At 35.9% G+C, this 12,844-nt stretch overlaps 1 long non-coding RNA gene across 1 annotated transcript in view; it reads right to left on the bottom strand.

Annotated features, from left to right (window-relative positions):
• Positions 1-915: 915 nt before the first annotated feature.
• LOC139119814 (uncharacterized) overlaps positions 916-12,844 on the bottom strand; it is a 41,935-nt gene continuing 30,006 nt past the window's right edge. Inside the window, exon 2 of the long non-coding RNA XR_011548998.1 lies at positions 916-4,605. This is a non-coding gene — a long non-coding RNA (uncharacterized lncRNA). The remainder of the gene's footprint in view (positions 4,606-12,844) is intronic.

The raw sequence follows: 12,844 nt of genomic DNA on the forward strand, positions 1-12,844 counted from the left end.
TGTTGTACAAAGTCTTTTGAGTCTGTGATGAACGTTTGTTGTACAAAGTCCGAGGAGTCTGTGATGCACATTTGTTGTACAAAGTCTTTTGAGTCAGTGATGAACATTTGTTGTACAAAGTCTTTTGAGTCTGTGATGCACATTTGTTGTACAAAGTCTTTTGAGTCAGTGATGAACATTTGTTGTACAAAGTCCGAGGAGTCTGTGATGCACATTTGTTGTACAAAGTCTTTTGAGTCAGTGATGAACATTTGTTGTACAAAGTCTTTTGAGTCTGTGATGCACATTTGTTGTACAAAGTCCGAGGAGTCTGTGATGCACATTTGTTGTACAAAGTCTTTTGAGTCAGTGATGAACATTTGTTGTACAAAGTCTTTTGAGTCTGTGATGAACATTTGTTGTACAAAGTCCGAGGAGTCTGTGATGCACATTTGTTGTACAAAGTCCGAGGAGTCTGTGATGCACATTTGTTGTACAAAGTCTTTTGAGTCTGTGATGCACATTTGTTGTACAAAGTCTTTTGAGTCAGTGATGAACATTTGTTGTACAAAGTCCGAGGAGTCTGTGATGCACATTTGTTGTACAAAGTCTTTTGAGTCTGTGATGAACATTTGTTGTACAAAGTCTTTTGAGTCTGTGATGAACATTTGTTGTACAAAGTCTGAGGAGTCTGTGATGCACATTTGTTGTACAAAGTCTTTTGAGTCAGTGATGAACATTTGTTGTACAAAGTCCTCTGAGCCAGTGATGCACATTTGTTTTGCAGTCTTCTGAGAGAGTGTCACCATTGCCTATAATGTGATCCAGCATATAGCTTTCATCTTTCATGAAAGATCTCAACTCACATTCTGTGTAATTTGGTACCCACTACTTGTATTCAAAGCAAGGAACATGCAAAATAACAGAATACAACAGTTTTTCTTTGGCAAATAAAAGTTTATTCCATGCATACTGTATGTGGTAAGAATGTTAGGAAAAAGTTTACAAAAGACATGAAATACTAATAATATACTAATAAGTTAATATTGAATAGGTCAAAGATATTCTAGCTGAAGCAGACATCAGACATTAACAATAGCAATGATTGTCTACTCAAAATGTTTACAGCAACTCCATTGTCTAATTATTATTTGATTTTCAAAACTATCAGTAAGTTTCTTACCCTGTGTCAAGTAGACACTTTTCTACAAACTACTTTGATTCTGAAGATTAAAAAATCTACTCAGCTATATAAAATCATGATTACATTGATTAATTTTGAAGTAGATTCTGAGGAAGTGATTTCATATTATTGGATAATTACCATTTACCTCACTAGCATTGTCCTACACGCTGGTAGACCTTTAATTCAGATACTACGGGTAGATACCTCCTGTTGATAAGTTTAATAAGTTTACTTTTTTTGCAGGATTTCTTGTGTGTGTTTGTGCAATATCTGTAGAAGACAGCTTGAAAAACTAATTTTGAATTTGTTTATGATAAAGTGAAATAAATATGCAAGAGCTAATATCCTGCAACAATTCTTACTGGTGGATTTGTATCTTGCTACGTTATCATGACTGTAAATTAAATACCCAGTATTTTGTAAGAGAAGACCTACAGAGCAGAAGACATGGACATAGAAGACTGAGAGCATTGATTGGATTTTGACCGTTGACAAATCATGTGCCTTTTTTATTTGTTAGATTCACATCACAGCTGTTCATGATTCTCTGAACAGACTTACATCGTAAGAGTTCATCTACATCGTCTATAGCCTAGCAGTAGAGTATGACATGGACAGCACTGTACTTGTTCAACACTTTCCCTGAACACAGATGATTTTCAGCTAGCATAATGTTAAGGTATGAGACAAATGCCTAGAATAGAGCCGACTTCTAATTTTTGTCACAACCAGCGGGTAAGCATTTAAAGCTGACAGCAAAATGTTACATCATCCTTATGTTAGAAGACTGATCTGATATGGTGAGAACTTACTGAAACTGGTTTGACTCATGATGTCACTGCAACTTTCTAAAACTGGTTTGAGTCATTTGAACTTTCTGAAATGCTGAAATGGCCTTCTCTTCACATTTTGTTTCTCAACAGAAAATCACACCTATGCCTTCATTGAACATTTTTTCCATTTCACCTGACAACACCAGTAGGGTGAAATCTGCACTCTCTTCTTGCTACATTCACGTAGCTAGGCTGGGGATCTGGTATTTTCTACACAGGTAAACCATCCTTGGAAAGATCTGGACAGGTTTTTACAGACCATGTCAAATGTGTGTCATGAAAACTATCAAATATACATGTACAGTGAGAACAGTTCATATTTTCTGAAATAAAATAACTTGACAATATCATTTTGGAAGCACTGCAAAATACAATTGTTTTAAGTATATGGTAACAAGGGAGAGCATTGCTCTAACATATCAACGATGTTGGAATACATTATAGAGATAGTAATTCCAAACACAAAAACAGACAACTGTGCATGAAGATCCAAACTTACATACAGAATAGACACGGTAGATGTACATGTATTATTGTCATGATTGTGATTCAAATTTCTGACCACAGAAGGGACAGGCTATACAAAATAGAATGACATAACATTTTGTCAACATTCATGTCTTCAGTAATTCTATTGATTTTCCATTCACTTTCCTTCTTTCATGATAAGATGTGTCAAGTGTGGGAAATAAAGACAGCAAGCAACACCTGAAAACAGTGATAACGACTAAAATACATTACTGGATCTGTGTGAAGCTTTTGAATGGCATAAAATCTAATGTGCATGTGGCTTACAAAGTTTTAGAAGAGGAAATATTGACAGATTTTCTTTCAGTGTGAAAATGACAAAGTAACCAGTTTTTCCCCGAAAAAAAAAAAAATTGTAAACAATTATGTAAATTGTTGTGATCTCTCATAGCTACTTAATGCTATATTTTTCTAATGCTGAATTTTTGTCATCACCGATCTGAGAATATGCCCACTGCTATTGGTTAAACAGTGTATCCCTGTACATGAAAACACCTGTACTGAGAGTTTATCAGGACCTTTAACAACCAGTCATCTATCTACATGACAAGGTTTGCTCACTGAATTTGTTGTATCACATTTCAAGCAATTTTTCTGACAAGGGTTTTTCTAACCTAGTACACAAAGTGTGCGTTGATGTAAGACCCTGACTAATTCACTTTAGTTTCTACAGTGCATTAAAACAAAATTACAAGTACAAATTCAATAAAGTGTAATCAAAAACCCAGTTTGTTTCAACATTCAGGTAATACAGCTCCCATTACAGCTGTACATAATGATCACTAGTGGTTGTCACTTGAGAGTGATAGCTGCAGGGTCTGACCAGGATTTCTCATGAACTACAAGTGAATACATACAAATCACTAAATCTTCTACAAAAAAACACCATGAGGTGATAGGGAATATCATAAAATGGGAATACTGTCTCAATCATTCATAAACTAAGATTTCATCTCAAAATCTGAGGCATTGTAACAATTCATCCATCAGCCATCCTAGCACTGCTTTGTAAAACATTCCAGATTAAAGTCAATACTGTGTATCTGTGGAGTCCAGGGATAGAAATCTCTGGTGAGTTTAGAGTCCAGTCTTGGAGTCTCCAGTAAATTCTTGGATAAAATCAGATACAATATTCAAAACAGCTGGAGTATTTGTATTGTGTAAAAGCATATCACATGTACTGATAAACTGACATAGACAACGGAAGATTATCTGTGACGGAATGATAGTGAGTTGTGATGCATTTTGTTGTGAACAGTAAGGGACTTTCACTTAGAAGTCGCTGTATGATAGTTGTTAAAAGTATTTCAGTCACAGAATTTCTGTGCTGGCAACTGTTGAAGACGTGTCAGAGTCGTCACTACATACAGTGAGCGGCAATTCACAAATATGAGCATCAAAACTCACACCTTCAGCTGACTTGTACAAGGTTCTGAATTGATAAGTGAAATAAATTTTCTTTTTTCCTTGATTTTGAAATGTGATGATTTCACTAATCAACCCTTCTCTGGTTCAACATACAATACAACCTGGAACACGTATTTTCATTTTGAGAAGAGTTCATCTAGAAGACACTGCCCTGTAAGAAATCTGTGGTAGAGCTGAGACTCTGGATAGATTGTTTGGCAAGTGTGGAAGCACAACGGTTCTAAACTTGGAATACAAATGCCACATACATGTAGAACTAGCGACCAACGTACGATTAACGGTCCAGGAGAATAAGAACAGTTCACATTATTGATGTCAACAATTACAAAATGGATTGTTATGCAAAGAAGATGTCTGAAGACTGGCTAGGCAGCTACACATATAAGATGTACTTATGATAGAAAGGGATTACTGCATAGTTGTTTCTTGTCCTTCTAATTCTAAAGTATGACACATTTGCTTTTATCCTTGAATGGGTTTTCCCCTGTTGGTGAGATTCCAGTCAGTAGCATATCTTCTGTTGCGTGTTGTTCACAGTATTGGGCCAGCTCAGCGGCAGCTTTGGACACTTTCATTCTTTCAATGTTGGCCTCTCTCCGTAACTGCTCTACTGCTTTTTTCATTCCGCTTGAAGACATCCTGCCTCAGAGTCTGAAAGACACAACAGAAATTCATTCATTTAGCAGAACTTCTCAAGATAACCACGTCATTAATTCTCATATTTTGAAATCTACAGCAAGAATTTCTGACATAACAAAATGGAATAACATCAAAGAAGAGGCGACAGGGTTGAATTGTCTCAAGTGTACAGTGTGTTTATTACAATGAATTATCTTCATGTCATCTTATTCAATCCAAACTCTTGACTAGAATACAGAATATTGTCACAATGTCATCTGCTGTAACAAACCACACTAACTCTACACTGATCCAATATACCTGTATAATTTGATATAATCTGCAATTACTCATGCATACACACACTTCTCTATAATGAAAGTGGAATACTGCCAGGAAAGAAAACAGACAGCATCAACTTCCCTATCTTCATCTCAAATCATCTCTTATCGTTCATTTCAAACTCTTTCTTTACCTGGAAATATGCTTGTATTTTTCTCACTGCAATCACCTTGCAAAAATAACATACTCACATACTTTGATCAAATCAAATACAAACAGATGGCTGTATGTATTGTGTGTGCAACACTGGAGTAACCAGAGAATGAAGAAAATACAGTTTTAGACATTCATTTCCCTGCATATAGAGCCTATTGACGACTATAGTACCTCCATTTACAAGCTTACGTTAGCCACGTCAGCACAAAGAATTCTGATTAAATTCATTTCCCATCTTTTTATGGATACGTAATTACAATATTTGAGCTGAGTAGTTTCTTTAGGGACTGTAAATGTGCCACTGAGAAATGAATGCATCTGACGTGGATTGACAAAAGCCAAAAAAGTCGATATTTCAACTTTACTATACCAACTAATCATGAAACACTAATATAAACTTACTCCTTTTAATGAAACTAGCATTTTAGAATACTGTATAACTTACAATTATGTGTATTCATAGTTTAAAAATAGATTTTTGCAGTGTAATATTTACTCATGTTATTACAAGCATACTCAATACTTTTCAGGTCAGTTTTCATTCAAGTGAGCGTTTCTGATCAATATTGTTTGCTTTAATATTTCTCCGGGACACAGTTCTGCTGGAAGTTCTGCAAAATAAGCCTGAATCAGTGCCTGCAAAGTGCTTCTAACAACAGGACAGATGAATACATCAAACAATACCCAGCACCAACACCATGGCAGCCTGAATCAGTGCCTGCAAAGTGCTTCTAACAACAGGACAGATGTATACATCAAACGATACCCAGCACCAACATCATGGCAGATATCAACCTTGGAGGCTGAAGTCACTGTCACATGTACATCTACACTGTTTGTAGGTGTACTATAGACTACTGTACATGTATACTAAACAGTTTCATTACTTACCCTGATGCCTATTCTACTACTACCAAGTATACAGGTACATACACACAAGTACATGTAATGTACAGTACAATCTATCCATTCAATATACACAATATTGCTCAGACACATGGCTGTAATTGATGTGGTTGCAACTTGCAGTCTTTGTGTTCTGTATACTATATCAAGAGTATGTACGTGTACCACTTTAGAAGATGTAACATTTCCTACAAGTATGTTATTATCGATGTGCTAATTATTTTCATATGTCACAAGTTCACTGCGCCCAGAAATATGGAAAATGTCACCATCCAGTGCATACATGTATTCATAATTCCTACAGATGAAAATTGATCAGTAGACATCCTATGATGATAAATAATCACAAATGAAAGCTTTGATAATAGCTTGTCTGTATACAGGCTCCAAGAATGTGTTGCCATGGATTCACCTAGCTTGCATCCAATATTGCATTTTAAGTCTCCTGATCAGAAATACAGCCGTCTAGCGTTCATGTGGTACTGTACAGGTAACAGTCATCAGTGATCTTAGAAATGAACTCTGACATAATACCCCTGGGGGGAGTTTTCTGAAAGCGGAGAACTTGACATGGAGGTTATTTCTGACAAGCTTTCAGAATCTAGCCAATATTTGCAGATTACCTAACCCTAATGCCCTTTATCAGGCTAGCTTTGCTCTCCGGGGATTGCACTTGCATTTCTAGAAAATGTGATTTCATGATTGTAGGCTGTGTCCCTGGAGTCAAAGGGTAATGTGCTGTGTTTTGTCATGTACACCGTCGGTGTCTTTCTGTCTGCAATAAGACTGATTCCATCTCTCACTGCATCTCCAAGTCTGCCTAGCTCTCTCTCTCTCTCTCTCTCTCTCTCTCATCTCCAAGTCTGCCTGTCTGTCTGTCATCTCCAAGTCTGCCTAGCTCTCTCTCTCTCTCTCTCTCTCTCTCTCTCTCTCTCTCTCTCTCAGGCTATCTATAGTTGTACTGCATTTCGTTTTTTAGTTCAAATTAAAGGAACTAGCTAATTTATGTTCTTTTTTAATAATGTCAGGGTTCTCCATAAAACAGGATGCTAGGAACTTCTATATTTATTGTGAATACCGAATGTAATGGACAAACTACAACGTAATGGACAAACTACAACGTAATGGACAAACTACAATGTAATGGACAAACTACAACGTAATGGACAAACTACAACGTAATGGACAAACTACAACGTAATGGACAAACTACAACGTAATGGACAAACTACAACGTAATGGACAAACTACAACGTAATGGACAAACTACAACGTAATGGACAAACTACAACGTAATGGACAAACTACAACGTAATGGACAAACTACAACGTAATGGACAAACTACAACGTAATGGACAAACTACAACGTAATGGACAAACTACAACGTAATGGACAAACTACAACGTAATGGACAAACTACAACGTAATGGACAAACTACAACGTAATGGACAAACTACAACGTAATGGACAAACTACAACGTAATGGACAAACTACAACGTAATGGACAAACTACAACGTAATGGACAAACTACAATGGTGATGCAGAAACATGGTTCAATTGTGAAGTAAAAAAGTTAATTAAGAAATAGCGATTTAAAAGATATGAAAGAGGTTTTCATTGACTGCTGATCATTGATGAGATATTACGAACTTTAACATTGTAGACAATATTGATAGTGATTAATTTAATGTCCCAGACAATAAAGGATTGACTCTGAATGTCATTATAGTTTCATCATTAAAGTGTGCATGACTGTTAGTTCCAATATTTGGCAAGACTCCTGGAAATTATTCTTAACTCATCATCCACAAACTGTATCAGTAAATACAGGTATAGGCCGACTAAATGTGTCTGAATTTCTGTTTGCAGCAGCTGCTGTCATACACACCTTACTATATCTAACAAAGAACCTTATAGATAGCTGAACATGTACAGCCAAGACAACACTATGATGGATGGTTGTGTTTTGCATAATTCTATTAATTACCATGACTGAAATAATCAAGGAAAGTACTATTAAAGCAATTTGATGATAACAAGGCCCCTGGATGAGATGGCATTGCTGCACTTTGACAAATTATGATGAACTGGTGTGTATGTGACATAATATTTCATATACTCACTCAATAATGAGCTTTTGAATGAGACAATTTTCCCTAATGAGATGGAGAACTTTGACAGGCCAATCTCCCTTGCAATCATTGCAGGACATGTCACTTATCTTGCAACCATGGCGGTACATGTCACTCAGTGTTTACAGGGACAAATTATTTGACAGGTTAGTATGAAACACATGGCAGGAAGAAATGGTTTGAGAAAGAAAGGGTTCTCTGATATATTACTTACTGAAAAGAATAATTTTTATTTGGAAAATGGTTAATATCATACAGTATCATTGTGGACTACAAATTACCATAAAGAGTTGGCCATTCTCACTTAATACATGCAGCGCTTCACATTTTTCTATTAAAATACTAGCAGTATTCTACAATCATGTCATGTTTAATGTCTAAACAAATCTTAAACTGGTAAGACTGAGTTTTGAGATGAAAATTTGTGTGCATAATCATAACTACCTTGTCCGGTATTGTACTGCCAACCACTGCTTTGCCTGTACATGTAGAATACATTCCATACAAAGAGTATATGTACTAAGACAGTGCCAAGTGTGTATGCCAATATTGGTCTTTTTTTTGTATATTACACTATAGTAAGACTTGAACTGGCCAATAGTTTACTGTTGGATAGATTCACCCTCTGCAGTTGAATAGTGTGAACCAGTGGCTTGAGTGATATACATGTACATTGTACATACAGCATTGCTCATTGACTGAGACTGCAGCTGATAGGAAATCACAAAGAAAACCCTAGCATCTGGAAGAATAGAGAAACTGACTAGTTATCAGATACTGTTATTTACATGTTCTCATGTACTGTAGTGTTAGTGTGGTGTTTTTGTACTGCCAATATGAGTGTAATGTCAAACGTTATTTTGACAACTGAGTATCTGGTCCAGATTGAAATTTATTTTGTTCAAAATAACAGCCTATTGAACACCATTCACTGGGTAAGGCTACAAGTTGATATTTCAACATAGTGTAGGGAACAGACAAAAATGTACTTCCTTTTCTACAATTAAATTAATTAGAATATCACGTCAAGTTTCCAGTGATTTTCAACTCACAAAATATTGGGAGTCTTATAATCTGTATGCTGGGTATACATATAGGTTTCTCTCAATGTAGAGAGTTGCCTGTAGACATGACAAGCTGCTGCTTACAGAATTGTGAATACCGAATTAACTAAAACCTAAAACCATTATACAGAATTAATAGTGTCCTTTTGTGTCCAACAGCAGTGTCAATTTTAATTTTCATGAAATTCAAGACATTTTCTGACATTTGCAGAATGGCTCATAGAAATCTATTGCTGTATTTAGTGATTCATGTTTTCTGAAGACCAGTCACTAAAATTGGCTGTCTGACTGATCAGTTTTTTCACAATTGATCTTTTCTGAATTAGTATCAATTATTCACAATTGACGTCATATCTTTGATGTATGGAAAACGAACTGCACAATTCAAAACAAGTTGATTTAGGTGCAAGCTGTAACTACAAACATCGCTAACAGTCAAGCTACCTCAATTTGTAGCTGTATGTCCATGCATAGGTCTGAATCTAAATGGTCGTGTTGCTCTATGAACTTTCACTCAAAGTAAATTCATCCTATGCAGGATATTGACCATGATGTGTAGTGGTAAAGAATTCATTGGTATCAGCCAAGCTGACATATCATCTGGTGTTTTGGATACATATGCAATATAGGGATCATCATCAGACAAACACAATCTATTAGCATGACTGTTCTGATATATCATTGGACACATGTACATTTACCTACAGATTAACTTTTACCAGCACACACTGAGGAAGCTTTTGGCAAGGAACGATCTAAAAATAATCTAAAGTGTAATGGCAACACATTCCTATTTCTGTGAATTATGCATATTTTATCTCATGGCTACATGCAGGTGTCTCTGTTTTGAGGTCTCTTGGTAAATGCATCAAACCATAATGAAAACAATTGGACTGCACCAATTACTGGCTTGGGGAAGGATACTGGGGCTTGGGGAAGGATACTGGCTTGGTGTTGTAAAGGATACATGTACATGTACATCTGACCAGCTCTTTATTTTAGTTCTTCCTCTGTCTCACACCACTAAACAGTGTGACTATGAAAACATTACAAATAAAAATTTGATCCTCTTATTTTTTTTGCTGCAGTTCTGTCGTGTGACTATGAAAACATTACAAATAAAAATTTGATCCTCTTATTTTTTTGCTGCAGTTCTGTCACCCACAATTTTCCTTACTGATTTTATGCAGTGAGGACATGCTAAAAATGTAGTCTGTAAACAAACCTCTTGGCAATACAAGGCCAGGAAGCCTACTACTGGGTTGAGAATTTATTTCACACCTACACATGTTCTAAGAATTTATTTCACACCTACACATGTACATTTACCTGATGAAAAGTGCCACTGTATTTGTCAATTTCACTGGTGTTTTAAATTCTTTGTATCAAGAAATCCCAGTCATATTGATTCCAAGAGTTTGACCAGAGACGTCATCTGCTATTAAATTTTGTTTGGTACTTTGTATCTGATGTTCTGTAGTATGGTTGCATTGTGCATTAATGCAGTGATAATTTTTTTTTTTGGTTTTCATACTGTTTTTTTGGTGTTTGTTTTTAGGGTACTAGAAGTGAGATCCATTTATTAGCTGTAAATGTCTTCTATTGCCTAGTTGGTCCGATATAATATATGTATGGCTGGAACCTGAAGTCACAACTTTCCCTTCAAGGCAAATTACTGGAGAAAGTTGTGGGTTACTGACCTTCAGCAACACACTTTTATGATTTGGATCAAATAACAGCATGCATCTTTATTGTCCTGTATCTGCCTAAGTTTGTGCTGAACAGTTTAGAGACTAGTATCGGTACTTGTGGGATCATTGCAACTTAGAAATATTCTGACTTGAGTAGAAAGCCTCTCTTTTTTTTCAAAACAAAATAAAAGAAGAAAGAGTTAGCATTATAAAATTTCAATTCTGTCATTACATTAAAACTAAGAGGTAGTTCACTACTGTTCCATACGTATGTAATCACATTTCTATCCACTGATATGTGATTGGATAATTACCATCGCAATGATTTGACCAAGTCATAAAGCAATATGGCAGTTCCACAGTAGTAAAGTGTCTAGAGGTATTGGCGTTGGTAAAGCTGCATTTTATGATCAACCAACTTAATTTATTTGAAGACAGCCATGTACGTGTACGTGCTCATGCATGTTATTAACAGACCTGAATGCATGTATATTTACATAATAACTTTAAATCAATTTGAAATTGAAAAACTGATAACTTTAAAGTGATAATTCAATGAAAATTGATGAAAATGCTCTTTCTAGCTTCAATGCCTTGTCACGCACTATCTTTACTCCACAAGGTATCAAATGTACTGTGTTACTTTGAAACCAGAAATTGACAGTAACCACTGTCTTGCTAGGTCTGACAGAGATTCTCACAATTACTGCTATTACAGGTTATTCTATACTGCTATTGCTGTTACTTACAAAACATAAAGGGCATCAACTAACTCACACACTCTCTCTCTCTCTCTCTCTCTCTCTCTCTCTCTCTCTCTCTCTTTCTCGCAATTTTCTTCAGAAAAAGGGGTGCTAAACCCTGACATGTTCTTTTTTTACTACTTGTATAACTGTGTGTTGGTTTCAAGAGTCTATTGTTGTCTATAGTTTTAATTTTTTATTGTATATTTTATTATTCTTGATGTGGACTTCTATGAAAGGTTTAAATTTCCATTGATTATAAAATACAAACTGGCCTTACCTAGTACTTGCACACAATGATTTGACTCCACAACAGAAGATAAATTTTGGTGAGCACACCAGCCAGTGAGTACAGCAATAAAACTAATTGCAAACCCAAGTACACTGGAAAGCTTATTTGAAAGTATCCAGTTTTAATATCTGAAACTGATGTCTGTCAAATGCGTTACATCTCAATTCTCCACTTTACGTCAAGTTAGACACATTCCTATGACGTTGCTGTAGTTGTAGCGACCAAAATAACACATTACATATAACACTGATTTTAGGTTGTAAAATATGTAGGCAAAGCTTTCATCTTACACACTGGATGTAAATCTACCTCCAAGGGACAGACTCCTTACAGATATGCTTGCTATCCTATCCTCATATGTGAATGGGCATGAATGATCAAATTTTTGATTGCTAGACCTTGGGTAGTTTAGCTAGATTTAGCTTCTCTACAGCTAAGCTCTAAGCCACTTCAGTACATCTGTATACAGTGACATCATAATGTACCATACTACCTGACATCATTCAGTGGATCCTAGATCTTTTTAAACCAAGAACATTGCAAGCTAAGCATGGAGTACCTTGCAAAGATGTGAAAAACTTCCTACAAAGTATGTCTATACAAGATGCACACGTAGCAACTTAGTTAGCAATTAGTATGGTACATGTAGATGGTACTTGATGTGCAAGGCAGCTGTGCACACACCTTTTAAATGTTCACTAACTGTGATTGGACATCACATATCATCAATAGCACTTTACACTGACAGACTATAACTGTGCATTTATACTTTTCTTGTGTTTGCACGTAATGGCTATGCAAATTTTGCTGTAATGTACTGGTAAGCTAATGGTATTATTAGGTGTAAAGTGGGCAACACATAAAGAATATCTTTACAGCTTTTAACCCCTATTACACGTAAACAGGTCCAACTGCCCGATGGTAAGTATATAGGTCAAACC

The sequence above is a fragment of the Ptychodera flava genome, chromosome 20 (assembly GCF_041260155.1).
Source record: "Ptychodera flava strain L36383 chromosome 20, AS_Pfla_20210202, whole genome shotgun sequence".
Classification (NCBI taxonomy): domain Eukaryota; kingdom Metazoa; phylum Hemichordata; class Enteropneusta; family Ptychoderidae; genus Ptychodera; species Ptychodera flava.